Source organism: Pinus tabuliformis, chromosome 8 (genome assembly GCF_031772625.1).
Source record: "Pinus tabuliformis cultivar Carrire ecotype Pingquan chromosome 8, CPIR1, whole genome shotgun sequence".
Lineage (NCBI taxonomy): Eukaryota > Viridiplantae > Streptophyta > Pinopsida > Pinales > Pinaceae > Pinus > Pinus tabuliformis.
In genome coordinates, this window is record NC_142294.1 from 786215178 (window position 1) to 786230768 (window position 15591).

Sequence of the window (15591 nt, forward strand, 5' to 3'; positions counted from 1 at the left end):
TAGATGGAACAAGAAACAAAGTGCAAATAAGAAAAGCTACTACACCCATGAAGATAGTGATGGTTTATCAAACAGTGATGAAGATGAACAAGGTAATAAATATAAGTTGTTAATGGCATTTGAAGATGATGATTATGAGGATGCTGTAGATGTGAATAACCTCTATGATGAAATTACTAGACTCAAGAGATGTATAGAAGAAAAGAATGTGATCATTGATACTCTACAATTTCAAATTGATGAAAAAGAAAAACATCTTGAAAAACTAGAAGGTGAAATTGTTGGTCTCAGAAAAGAAATTGAGAAAACAAAAGCTATTAATCTTAAGTTTGTCAAAGGATCTGAAACTTTGGATGAGATTATCAATGTGCAGCGGTCTCCTCTAAACAAGACAGGTTTGGGTTACAATGGAGAAACCTCTCAAGCATCCACCTCAAAAAGTTATCTTGATGCGGCAAGAAGAAATGAGCAGAAGAACAATGAAGATAATCAGGTAAAGCAGGGACAAAATACAAACAGAAACTATCAGGGGCAATCCATCTTAAGGGTGAACAAAAGCTACAACCAGCCACAGGTAAAATCTTCTCAGTTTGGTTCAAGAATAGATGAAAATAGAAATTACAATCAGTTGGCAGGTAGATTCAATAACCGCAGAAGCTTCTTCAATGGACAATGCTTTTCTTGCCATAATTTTGGTCACAAAGCAGCTCAATGTGTTGCATATAAAACAATCATGACTAGGGAAGCTCAAAAACAAAGAAGTATGACAGGGATGACAAAAAGGACCTATAACAACTTTTCGGTTCTTGAAAATGAAGTCGAATGTTCTATTTGCAATAACTTTGGTCATGAAGAATCTGAATGCAGGAGCAGGTTTCAGCAGAAAAAGGAGCAAGCCTCAAGCACCAAAACATGGAGAATAAAGGGACCTCAAACAGAAAGATGTGGAATAGCATTTTATGCAGAGGGACAGGAAAATCTATGGTACATTGACAGTGGATGTTCGAAGCATATGACAGGTGATAAAGAAAAACTTGAATCTTATTCTGTTCTAGAAAAAGGAAAGAAAGTCTCTTTTGGAAACGATACTCCTGCAACTATAAAAGGAAAAGGCATTGCTCAGTTAAAAGGAAAGGTCAAAGCTGGAAATGTTTTGTATGTTGATGGATTGAAGCATAATCTTCTAAGTGTCAGCTAGATGTGTGATCAAAGAACCGAGGTTATTTTCAGATCGAATGGATGTCTTGTTCGTGATCTTGATACAGGTAAAGCAGTACTCAAAGGCAAAAGAACTCCAAATAATCTGTACATATTTGAAGAAGGACAACAACAATGCTATCTAAGCAAGGATGAACAGCACTGGTTATGGCATCGAAGGTTGGGACATCTAAGCTTCTCACAAATAAGGAAAGCATGCAAATATCAGGCAGTTCGCGATCTTCCAGATATCAAAATTCCTGACAACACCATATGCAGATCATGTCAGTTTGGAAAACAAGCCAGGACTAACTTTCCAGAGAAAGAAGGATCAGCTAGCATGCCTCTTGAGCTAGTACATACAGATACATGTGGTCCATTCAGGAAAAGAACACCTAGAGGAGAGGAATACTTGATATTATTTATTGACGATTTCTCCAGGTTTGTCTGGTTAGGACTTATGAAGCACAAAGATGAAGCATTCGAAAAATTTAAATCCTTCAAAACCTTGGTTGAAAATGAATCAGGTCACAAAATTAAGTGCCTCAGATCCGACAGAGGTGGGGAATTTACTTCAAATGAATTTTTCGATTTCTGTGATGAACATGGGATAAGGAGAGAATTCTCTACAGCTAGAACTCCTCAGCAAAATGGAGTTGTTGAAAGAATGAACAGAACAATCCAACAAATGGCTCGTGCTATGCTTGATGAATCAGGAACTCCCGCAACTTTCTGGGGTGAAGCTGCACATGCTGCGGTTGTTATTCTCAACAAAACAAATGTCCGGGTGAACAACACTCAAACTCCTCATGAGCTTTGGAGTGGCAGGACTCCTTCGGTAAAGCACTTCAAAATCTTTGGGAGCAAATGCTATATCAAGAATACTGATGAGCAGCTTGGCAAACTTGAACCTAGAGCAGATGAAGGCATTCTTCTTGGCTATTCTCCACATAGCAAAGCATACAAATGCTACAATAAAAGACTTGGCAGAATTGTTGACAGCATTGATGTAGTGGTTGATGAGAAGGGATATATTCCTAGGCAAGTACATCATGAAGATATAGAAGAAGATGAAGGCTACCCTCAAAGATAGAATAATGAAGAAGAAGAACCCCAAGGAGAACCTCAAGAAGAACCAGAGGAGCAGACAAGAATAGAAGAGAAAACTCCATCCAGATATGTTCAGAAGAATCATCCAGAATCTCAGATTGTGGGGCAGAAAGAAGCAGGTGTACAAACAAGAAGAACAGTTGCAGAAGCCTCAAGCTATTTGGCATTACTCTCCTCTACTGAACCACAAAATGTGAAAGAAGCATGCAAAGATGAATGTTGGGTGAAAGCAATGGATGAAGAACTTGAGCAAATCGAAAAGAACAACACTTGGGAGCTGGTTCCTAGACCAAAGGATAAGAATGTTATCGGAACAAAATGGGTCTTCAAAAATAAATTGAATGAAAATGGAGAAGTAATTAGAAACAAAGCCAGACTTGTTTGTAAAGGGTATGCGCAGCAAGAAGGAATAGACTTTGAAGAAACTTTTGCTCCTGTTGCAAGACTTGAGGCCATCCGAATGTTCCTTGCTCTCTCAAGTTTTCAAAACTTCAAAGTATTTCAAATGGACGTGAAATCAGCCTTTCTGAATGGAGACTTGGAAGAAGAAGTGTACATTGAACAGCCAGATGGGTTCATTCTTGGAAATGATCCAAATCTTGTATGCCGATTGAAAAAGGCTCTCTATGGTCTCAAACAAGCTCCAAGGGCTTGGTACTACCGGTTGGACAAATATCTTCATCAACAAGGTTTCTCAAAAGGTTCAGCAGATAGCAATCTGTATATAAAAGTTGAAAATGACAAATTGCTAATACTTGTTGTGTATGTAGATGACATTATTTTTGGCAGCAATGAAGAAGCTATGAGTCAAAGCTTTGCCTCGGTCATGCAGAAAGAATTTGAAATGTCCTTGCTAGGAGAACTGACATATTTCCTTGGTTTGCAAATCCAACAAAAGGAAGGAGGAATCTTTTTATCTCAAACCAAGTATCTCAAGCAGATTTTGAAAAAATATGGCATGGAAGATGCAAAACCAGTATGTACACCCATGGTCACAGGATGTAGTCTCAGTGCAAATGATGAATCTGCAGCAGTACATCAACCAACCTACAGATCTATGATTGGAAGTTTACTATATTTGACAGGTACCCGACCGGACATCATGCATGCAGTTGGAATAGTTGGAAGATTTCAGGCAAATCTGAAGGAGACTCATCTTCAGGCAGTAAAGAGAATTTTCAAATATCTTCAAGGGACTCAAAATTATGGCTTATGGTATCCTAGAGATACAGATCTTACTCTTCATGCTTATACAGATGCAGATTGGGCCGGAAGCGTGGATGACAGGAAAAGCACAAGTGGTGGTGCGTTCTTTATGGGTTCCAGACTGGTATCTTGGTTCAGCAAGAAACAGAGTTCCATTGCCTTATCTACAGCTGAAGCAGAATATGTTGCTGCTGCATCTTGTTGCACCCAACTCCTTTGGATGATGCAGACTTTGCAGGATTTTCAAATCACTTGTACTCCACCAATCCCCATCTTATGTGATAATACAAGTGCAATCAGCATCTCAAAGAACCCTGTTATGCATTCAAAAACCAAGCACATACCAATCAAGTACCATTTTCTCCGGGAACAAGTGCTTGAACAGAAAGTCAAGTTGGAGTATGTTCCTTCCAAGGAACAAGTTGCTGATATTCTCACCAAACCATTGCCCAGGGACACATTTGAATACCTCAGGCAAAAGCTGGGGGTTGTTGATGCATCATCTTATTGTTGAACATCTTCTTATTGGTGGTACAAGGCTCAGGGGGAGCACATAATGCATTGTTGGCATTATGGAGAAGGAGATCTTGGAAATAGCTGCAATATGTCTCTATCTCTTTCATGGTGGATTTCTGGTTATTTGTTGCAGATCTGGAGGAGCATGAGTTAAGGGGGAGCATACCCTTTGCCCTTGATGTCAAAGGGGGAGAATGAAGCTGAAGCCTGTAAGGTTGAGGTTGCCATCCATCAAGTCCAAAGGGGGAGATTGTTGGCATTATGTTATCTGGTATGACTGTATGTTACAGATGTTGTACTTGATGGCAACTCCAGTGGTAAGGCTCTCAGTTTGTTGAAAAATTAAGAAGGACGCAGGCAATCGGTTCAGAAAGTGCGTCCCCGCAGGTATACCATGCAGAACCCGGGTCCAGGGACGCCGGCCAGCCGTTCAGGGGGTGCGTCTACCCAGTGCACACATTTCAAGGCAGAGAAAAGCACGTGGGGGTTTCTTGTGTGGTATCTAGCCGACGGTTTTATGTTTCTATGGTGTCGGCTCGTGGTATTGTTCCATGTTTTGGGGAGGAGCTTGCCTATATAAAGCAAAGGAGTTCATTTGGATTGAGAAATTGTCTTGGGTTGAATATCTTATTTGGTGAGATCTAGTCCAGATCTAAGAGGGCGAATCTTCTAATGGACTGTGATCTCTATGGCGCATGATCAGATCTGTAGATCTGACTGTTTGGGTTTGTCCTGAAGCCTTCATATCATTTATATCTAAAGGGTCGTAGGTTCAGTGAAGGGAAAGTGCGCCGGGACGCAGGTACTGTAAAGGGCAAGTGCGCCGAGACGCAGCACAGTAGAGAGAGACCTGCGTGGGGACGCAGGGCGATCAAGGTTCAGGTGCGTCTCTGAAGCAGAAGGACGCGGCGCGATAGTGTTTTCAGGTGCGTCTCTGTAGCGAAGGACGCGGCGCGATAGTATCTTTGGGTGCGTCCCTGAAGCAACAGAACGCAGAGCAGTCAAAGGAACAGTGCGTGGGCACGCAGCGGAGCAGAAGGATATCTGCGTGTGGACGCAGAGTAGCAGAAGGTTAACGGCGTCTGGTCGCAGTCCACAGAAAGAAACACTGCGTCTCTGTTTTAAGATGTTCTATTGATTGAATTTCTCTATTGATAAGGTGTTCTAGGTTAGTTCTGTTGTTGCTGATCTGATATCTGTAGTGATCTATATCTGTTATGTACTTGTTGATCATCTGATGCTTTAGGGGGTTGTAGCTCCCTTCCAAGAGTAAACTGGAAAACGAGAGAGAGAGAGAGTTGTAGCTCTCTGCAGGTTGCAGCCTGCGTACTGGTAAAGGACTGCACCAGTACAAAATCATTGTAAAAGAAGTTTCTAAATTGAAAGAAGATAGAGACATATTGCAGCAGGTGGTTTTCACCCACATTGGGTTTCCACCTTACATCTTGTGTTCTTTGGTGTGACTATCTATTTTTCATGCTCATTATTTTATGGTACTGACATGCTAAAATAATTCAAAAATCAAATAAGGAAGATTTATTAAATTGCTAGATAATACTGATTCACCCCCCCCTCTCAGTATTATTTCCAACACTTCTCCCTTAGGAGGGCACTCAGGATTTTTAAAAACTTACCACAGGGTTAAGAAGGAATTTTTTTGGGATGGCCTTAAATTAGATATTCAAAAGTTTGTGGCAGAATGTTTGGTTTGCCAACAAAATAAAGTTGAAACAATTAAGACACCGGGTCTATTACAACCTTTATCCATTCCAAGCCAACGTTGGGAGGAGGTATCAATGGATTTTATCACAGGTTTACCCAAGTCTGAGGGAAAGAGTGTCATCATGGTGGTAGTTGACAGACTTACCAAGTATGCACACTTTTGTGCATTATCACATCCAATTAAAGCCAGTACAGTTTCTACTGCATTTATGGAAACAATTCAAAAGCTACATGGAAACCCAAAGATTATTGTAAGTGACAGAGATCCCATTTTCACTGGAAATTTTTCGACAGAATTATTTTCTTGTCTTGGTACTCAGTTAGCTCATAGCTCATCTTATCATCCTCAATCTGATGGGAAAACTGAGATAGTAAACAAATGTTTGGAAGGATATCTTCGTTGCTTTGTATCTGATAAACATACACAATGGGTCAAATGCTTGCCTCTGGCTGAATGGTGGTATAACACTTCCTTTCATACAGCAACACAAATGACCCCATTTATGGCACTTTATGGGTATCAACCACCATCCATCACATCATATTTAAGAGAAAATTCTAAGGTTCAGGCAGTGGAACATCACATCGAACATCAACAACAAGTCCTCCAACTCTTAAAGGATAACCTCGTGTTGGCACAGAATAGAATGAAACAACAGGCAGATCAACATCGCAGTGAAAGAAGTTTTGATGTAGGTGATTGGGTATTCCTACGGCTACAACCATATAAGCAAATGTCCCTCAAGAAAGCTAAGAAGGATAATAAATTATCACCAAAGTATTATGGTCCGTACAAGGTGTTGCAAAAGATTGGTACTATGGCATACAAATTGGAGCTTCCTACAGCTTCTCGATTGCACCCAATTTTCCATGTTTCATGCTTAAAGAAGGTTATAGGCGACAAGCTCCCAGTTCAAACAATATTGCCAGAACTTGACGAGGAAGGAAAAATTATATTGGAACCGGAAGCAGTTATAGAAACAAGAACTCGGCAGCTACGAACTCGATCAATTTCAGAGTACCTTATCAAATGGAAGAACTTATCCGCTGAAGATTCCACATGGGAGGATGAGAATTTTATGCAGAAGTATCCAGAACTACTCAAGCGTTGAGGACAACACTTTTTTGAAGGAGAGGGGCATGTTGGGTCCCTATAATACTAGTGATTACCCCATTACTATTGTAGTTATACCCCTTATTTATATTGTTGTGCCCCCATTGCCCCCATATTGTTACTAATGTGCCCATAGAATCCCTCTATTGTTATTTTTGTGGCTTTATATTATTATTGTTAGGTCAGCTGGATTATATTGTGACTCCTTAGACTCCTATATATAGAAAGGAGGTTTTGTCATTTGTATCATCCAAGAATTGTTCATTTATGTAATGTAAATGAGGTTGCCCCCTCGAAGAGGCTGAATTCTAAGGCGTTGATCTATCTTTTCTATCTTTTCTTGAGCTAGTTTCATAACACAAAATCTAGATAAACAATTGGTTTAGGTATTGTTAACCTTTTGGGTAACGAGGGAGAAGTGACTATGAGTTTCTCAATGTCTTTATGCTGATCTGTATCTTCTCCTTATTTTATTTCTGTGTCAATTACAGTTGATGGTATATGTACAGGTGGGGTTTCTAACTCAATTGATGGCTAGTCTCTATTTTCCTTAGGGGTGATGATATGTCCTGACCTCAATCTAAGTTCATTACATTCCTTTTGTTCAATCTCATAGATTGAGCTTTCAACAATTTGCACCAGCTGAACCGATCTATTATTGGGATTCAAATTCAGTTGAGTTGGAAATTGAGGATGCAGAAAGGGATGAGGCTTTTGTTGTAATGGATATGGGGCTGATAATGCAGGTTGAGGCTGAGTAACTATCCCCATAGGTGTATTGGATATCCCCAAAGGTCGCTACCAATTCAGAGAGTAGTTCAGATTTTGAGAAGGAGAGGTAGGCCACTGGGATGGATATGGATTACCTTGCCAAACAAGAGTAAAAGAAGAATTTGGCCAGCCATTACCCGGAAAGGACTGAGTTGGCCAAGGTGTCATAGGGAATGGTTGGGATTTCCAATCCTAATAAGGTGATTGGCCTTGCCATGCTGCCCCTGTTGGGTTGTGTTATATTCTTTCCACGAAAATTTTTTTTGGACCCTATATTATGTTGGGCGAACCTACCTATGGTTTTGTGCATGATTTTCGCACATGGTATTGGACGCGATGGTTTTTCGGTCCATGGTATTGGATGCTTCAGCATGTATAAATATGTATTGTAACATTGAAAGGAACATAATGAAAAATCAAGCTGGTAGTCCCGGTTTTGGGATCCAGGGAAAAATCTCTGTGCATATGTGTTTTATGGGTTATGCTCTCGCATTGTTTATTTTCTTTGTTTAAGAATTCGTATGCAGGTAATTTCTGTATAGGGTTAAAACCTACAGCCCCGGGGTTCTGTTGTTCATTAAATGGTGAAGAAAGAAAGAATTGGGATGTGTCTTATGACATACCTATGGGTTTGGCCTACCACTGTTGACACTGGTTCATTAAGTATACTAGCTCTGTCTCTTCTTCTACTTCTTTGAAAACTACTTTAAGCCCTGGAAGTGATGGACATTGTTCAGTGGTTTGATCCTTGGTGCAGATGGCACATGCATGGACCATGTCCAATGGACACTCTCAGTTGTGCTTCTTCTGGCAGCATGGGTAGAAAATGATGAAATTTTGTTTTGCTAAGGCTTGTTTCTATTTAGCCTACAGGATATACAACTACATTTTAAGGGTGCCCAAGATATCCATTTTGATGTCTTCCAGGAGGTTACCAATTTCCATTCTTGTTATGCCTCCATTGTGTGGTTTGTTTCCTCTGGTCATAGGATCTCGGCTTCCTGACCCTGTGTGTGTGCTACCTCACGAACATCTGATACACAAGCAAATGCTTTCATCATAATCTTCTTGATAAATATCTCCTTTCCCCATCAAATTTAGAGTTTCTATCCATTCTTCTTTCATTCCTTTAATTAAGATAGCTCTCACAACTTCTCTTGGTAAAGTGGTGTGAGGGGATCTTTGCAAATTATAGTGAAACCGTTTGACATATTACTCTATAGTTTCATTATTTTTTGCAGCCATCTTAAAGATTTCATCTTTTAATTCCCTAGTCTTGCAAAAGTCCTAGTATCTTGTGAGGAAAGAAGTTTTCATGTCATACTAAGAGTTAATAGTACGTCCACCTAGACCCATGAACCACCTCAATGCTGCTCCTTTTAGAGTAGAAGGGAACAATTTTAGTTTTTGAGGGTTGGTGGTATAGTCATATCCTCTGCAGAGGACATCAAACTCGAATAAGAAGGCATCCAGATCCTCTGTGATCATCCCATGAAAATTTGGGATGCTTTGCAAGGGAATAGCTTTCATCGGGGCATTGGCCACTTGGTCGACTATGGGGTATTCCAATGTCAAGGTCTAACCTTGAGGTGGTAGATTCGCCATTTGGTAAAAAATGTGCCAATATCCTTCAAGGATTTTAGGGGGTGCTATTTGAGTAAGCGGAGGATTCACAATCCGAGTTGGTTTTACAGCACTACCTAGATCTGGGATCAGAGGAGATCCTTGTTCGGACAGTTGAGGCCATGCCTTAGCAATTCCACTGGTTTCTCCCTCTCCTTATCTTAAGTTGCACGATTTTCCTCCTTGTAGAGGATCAGAATGTAAATTTGTTGTAACCTGAAAACTCTGTTCAGATCCTCCAATTTGATTATGAATCTAAGTGTAGGTTGCAGATGGTGAGCCTGCTACTTGATGGATTATAGTAGGGCATTTTCCATAGACCGTCCGGAATCCTACTGATGCTTGAGACTCTAATTTTCTTATGATTTTTTCTATAAACATTGTTCTCCCAAGGATCACTGATTGCTTGGATTTTCTGGATTTAGGTGGGGGGTTTTGATCTTTTTCTATCTTTTTATTCCTAGTCATTCATAAAAAAAAAAAAATTATTCCTATTTAACTTCTATTCTTTTGTTGAAAAGTGGGTTGGTGGACAAGCACTTTACTTGCTAGTTACACAAATTCTTACCTCTCGCTTTTAAAACCCAATTCTTTTACAACAAGATAAAAGGAAATGACTTTGAAATGCTCTCCTTGGCAACGACGCCAAAATGTTGGTGCACTAAGATGTCTTATTACAAGCAATATTAATACCTACATTAATCATCAAGCCAGGGAAAGTCTTTTTATTTCAAGAGTGTGAACACTATATATGCAATGAATTCATAGGTCAACTTATGTTGGAATTGTTGTAATTGCTAATGTTTATTTCTCTAAATTCAATCCAAACAATTCTAAAAGGAATTCGTAACACACTTTCAAAGCTATTTAATCTATTCTGCAAGCAACTGAATCAGAATGAAAATAGAAAGAATCACACTTGACAATCTAACTGGTATTGAATCTAACTCATTTAACATGAAGGAAAGCTATAACAATTGAACAACAAATAACCATATAAACATCTCATGGAAAGCAATCAACTCTAGCTTTGAAATCTATGATAGTGTTACTTAGAATGAACAACAATCTAATGTTGGAATTAACATAACCAATTCAATAAAGAGCATCACGCATATGTAACACACAACTAAATCTAGAATCTTGACTGAACAACAAACGCAAATCAGAATCATCAATCCTCATAGTAATCAGAATGATACTAACTTTACAAACTAACAATAATAAACAGTGAAGAATAAACAAAAATGATTATAACACAATTGAAGCAGTAGATATTCTATTGACTGGGCCCAAAGTCTCCAGAAGTCCCCACTGTTAGATATTCAGAATACGATTATGAATTAAACACAATATTCTTCATTAAAATCAATAACAGAGTTACAACATCACCGAGATGAAAGTATTATATGTCCAAAAAGAATAGTTACAATTTGTGATTTCCTAAACTAGCTATACAGTTTGCCTTACGACTTTATATAACATTAGAAAGGTAAATAGATACAAGTGAATCCTCAGGATCAGGGGATCCTGAGGATTTCGCAACACTCGATCTGATTTCATCATAAGATAACATTGGTCCTCCTCGTCTTCCGTTGTCTTCCATGCTCAGGAAGTTATATTTTTTTCCTTTATTGGTTTTTGTTGTTCTGTCGATTGAATAATGATCGTCCAATCCACGTCCCTGCATATAAATATAGTGAAAGTCAGTTTTTCGTGCCCAGATTTATCTAATTTGTTACTAATCGATTTTACCTAGCTTTTTCTGTTGTTTCCTCTATTTTTATGCATAAAACGAAGATAAAAATGTGAAGACAAATACTTAATTAGGCTGTTTATGAGGAGAAAACATACCTTTTCCTCAACCCAACACAAATTACATCATATGTCCAATAGGACTCATTCAAAAAAATACTATGACAGAAGGAGACATATTACACCCTAGATCTCTACATGAGCTATGCAACAATTGATATGAATATCTGAAACCATAGCTGAAATCAACAACCATAATGTCAACAATGCAGAATGTTTGATAAGGCTAATGCTCCCTCTGAACCTGTGCTACCTGTGCATTATCAACAAATCATTCATAAAGGCATCTTCATTAGTCATATAAAATCAATGAAAAAAGCATAACAACAGACTGTTATCATCAATATCAGATTGAGCACCCATATCAGAGTCTGACCCACTGTTTTTCTATCAGAAAAACATATACTCTTTTTTAGCCACAGAAACTCATGTATATAAGCAACTATCCTTCATGAAACCCACGTATAGTAACCTTCCTCTGAAAAACAGAATTTAACAACAGGATGATGTAGAAACTACTCCCAACTTTTGTTTGAGATATTCAAATGTTTCTCTGGGAAGCGGTTTGGTGAATATATCAACAACCCATTCTTTGGAGGGAACATACTCCAATTTAACCTTTTGTTCAAGCACTTGTTCTCATAAAAATGGTACTTAATGGGTATGTGCTTGGTCTTGGAGTGCATGACAGGATTTTTCGAAATACTGATGCACTTGTATTATCACATAGAATGGAGATGGGTGGAGTACATGTGATTTGAATGTCTTGCAATGTTCGCATCATCCAAAGTAGTTGTGTACAACAAGATGCAGCAACCACATATTCTGCTTTAGCTGTAGATAAGGCAATCAAGCTTTGTTTCTTTCTGAACCAAGACACTAACCGTGATCCCATATAGAAATCACCTCCACTAGTGCTTTTTTGATCATCGACATTTCCTACCCAATTTTCATCTGTATATGCATGAAGAGTAAGATTTGTATCTTCAGGATACCATACACAAATTCTTGAGTTCCTTTAAGATATTTGAATATTATTTTTACTGCCTGAAGATGTGATTCCTTTGGATTTTCTTGGAATCTTCCAACAATTCCTACTGCAAGCATGATATCAGGTTTGGTACCTGTTAGATAAACTAGACTTCCAATCATAGATCTGTATGTTGGTTGGTTCACTACAGGGGATTCATCGTTAGAAATGAGACTGAATCCTGTTATCGTTGGAGTATATACTGGTTTAGAATCTTCCATTCCGTACTTCTCCAGAATCTGCTTGAGATATTTGGTTTGTGAAAGAAAAATACCATCTTTTGTTTGCTGTACTTGTAGACCAAGAAAATAAGTAATTTCACCAAGTAAGGACATTTCAAATTCTTGCTGCATTACCAGAGAAAATTTTTGATTCATAGATTCTTCATTGCTACCAAAGATGATATCATCAACATAAACAACAATAATTAGCAGTTTATCATTTTCAATCTTTGTATATAATTTGTTGTCTATAGAACCTTTTGTGAAGCCTTTTTGTTGTAGATATTTGTCAAAATGATAATACCAGGCCCTTGGAGCTTGTTTCAGACCATATAGAGCCTTTTTGAGCTTGCATACAAGTTTTGCATCATTTCCTAGAATGAATCCTTCTCGTTGCTCAATATAAAATTCTTCTTCTAAATCTCCATTAAGAAAAGATTTTACATGCAACTGATATAATTTGAATTTTTGAAAACTTGAAAGAGAAAGAAACATTCTTATGGCTTCAAGTCTAGAAATAGGAGCAAAATTTTATTGAAAGTCTATACCTTCTTGTTGAGCATACCCTTTACAAACAAGTCTTGATTTGCTTCTAATAACTTCTCCATTTTCATGCAACTTATTCTTAAATATCCATTTTTTTCGTATAACATTTTTATCATGAGTTCTAGGAACTAATTCCCAAGTATCATTCTTTTCAATTTGGTCAAGTTCTTCATCCATGGCCTTAACCCAACATTCATCTTTGCGAGCTTCATTTACATTCTGTGGTTCTATGGAGGATAGTAATACTAGATAACTAGAGGTTCCTGTAAGAGTTCTTCATATCTGTACTCCAGACCCTTTTTCTCCTATAATTTGAGATTCTGGATGATTCTTTTGAACAATCCTGAATGGATTCTTTTCCCTATTTGTTGTATCTTTGTCTAATGCTTCATTGGTTTCTTCCTCTATATCAATTTGATTTGATATGGGAAAAAATTTATCGTCTTACTACTTGTCATATTCCTTTGTTTATTTCATTTGTTCCGGATTGCTGCATGCTTCATTAATTACTCCATCAATGCATTCAACAATTTTCTGAAGTCTTTTATTATAACATTTTTATCCTTTACTTCTAGATGAATAACCAAGAACAATTCCTTCATCTACTCTGGGTTCAAACTTACCAAGTTTTTCATCAGTCATGTTGATGAAACATTTACTTCCAAAAAATCTAATGTGTTTTACAGTAGGAGGCTTAACATACCAAAGTTCATATGGAGTTTGATCACTATTTACCCAAACATTAGCTTTGTTGAGAACAGTCATGGCAGCAAATGCAGCTTCACCCCAGAAGGTTGTAGGAGTTCCATATTCATTAAGCATAGCTCAAGCCATTTATTGAATTGTTCTGTTCATTCTTTCCACCACACCATTTTGTTAAGGAGTTCTGGCGGCAAAGAACAACCTTTTTATTCCGTGTTGTTCACAAAAATCAAAGAATTCATCTGATATGAATTCCCCCCCTCGATCAGATCTGAGACATTTGATTTTTCGATCTGATTCATCTTCAACTAAAGCTTTGAAGGCTTTAAACTTTTCAAATGCTTCATCTTTATGCTTTAGTAGACCTATCCAATACATTCTAGAAAAATCATCAATGAATAAAATATTCTTCTCCACGAGGTGACTTTTTTCTTGTTGGTCCACATAAATTAGTATGGATGAGTTCAAGAGGCTTACTTGTTGATCCTTCTTTTTCACTGAAATGAACTCTGGTTTGCTTACAAATTTGAGATGGTTTGCATATGATATTTTATAGGATGCTGATATCTGGAAGATCACGAACCGCCTTGAGCTTGCATGCTTTTCTTATTTGAGAAAAGCTTAGATGCCCTAATATTCTGTTCCATAACCAGTTTTCATCTGTTTTTCTTAGATAACATTTTTTTTCCTCCTTTGAGTATGTATAAATTGTTTGGAGTTCTTGTACCTTTGATTACGGTCTTTCCTGTATCAAGCTCACGAACCACACATCCATTTGATCGAAACACAACTTCATTTTTTTGATCACACATTTGACTGACACTCAACAAGTTATGCTTTAAACCATCTACATACATGACATTTCCAGCTTTAACCTTTTCTTTCAAATAAAAGTAATCTTTACCTTTAAGGACAATTGCTGTGTCATTTTCAAAGGAGACATTCTTTTCCTTTTCCAAAGCATTATATGAATAAAGTTTCTCTTTATCACCTGTCATGTGCTTGGAGCATCCACTGTCAATGTACCACTGCTTTTCTTATCCTTTTGCAAATAGAGCTATACCACATCTTTCTGATTGAACTTCCTTCTTTCTCCATACCTTGGAATTTGGTGATGATTTCTCCTTTTGAACTGTTGGCCAAAATTTGCTCTTACATTCAGATTCTTCATGACCAAAGTTATTACAAAATGAACATTCAATTTCATCTTCAAGAGAACAGAAGTTATTATAGGAACCTTTCTTTATTCCTGTTAAGCTCCTTTGGTTTCGTGCTTCTCTAGTCATGATAGTTTTGTAAGCAACACATTGAGCAGCCTTATGCCCAAAGTTATGGCATGAAAACCATTTTCGATTAAAGAATTTTATGTGATCATAGTATCTTTTGGCATTGTTTACCTTTTGGTTGATGCTTCTATTAATGTTCATCCTTGGAGTAAATTGAGCATGATTTACCTGATGAGTACTTTTAGGCTTTTGCTAACGATTGACATACTGTTCACTGGTCTTAGTTGCATTAAGATAGCTTTTGGTGGAGGCTGAAGGCTTTTGTGATTGGGATGATTCTTTAGTATATCCAAGACCTCTCTTTATAAGAGGAGAATATTGGGAGTCTCCTTCATAGCTCTAAATGATTTTGTCCCATATCTCTTTGGATATCTTGAGCTACATGACTTTGACGAATTCTAATTCTGACAGACTTCCCAATAAAGTATTGAATTATTTGGCATTGGTTTCATATAGCTTCTTACCTGTTGTATCTGTAGGTAATGCTGCTAGAAATTGATATCCTCCTTCCACAATTTCCCAAACATCGGCTCCAAATGATTGAAGATTGGATCTGGTTCTTATTTTCCAATATACCCAGTTGTTCCCATTGAATATTGGGGTTTTGATAGATCCCATGCCTTCGTGATTGTTCATCTTGAAAGATCTCCCTTCAAGTAATCAAGCTTCTTCTGAAGGACCTACTCTAATACCAATTATTGGAAATAATACCGAGAGGGGGGGGTGAATCAC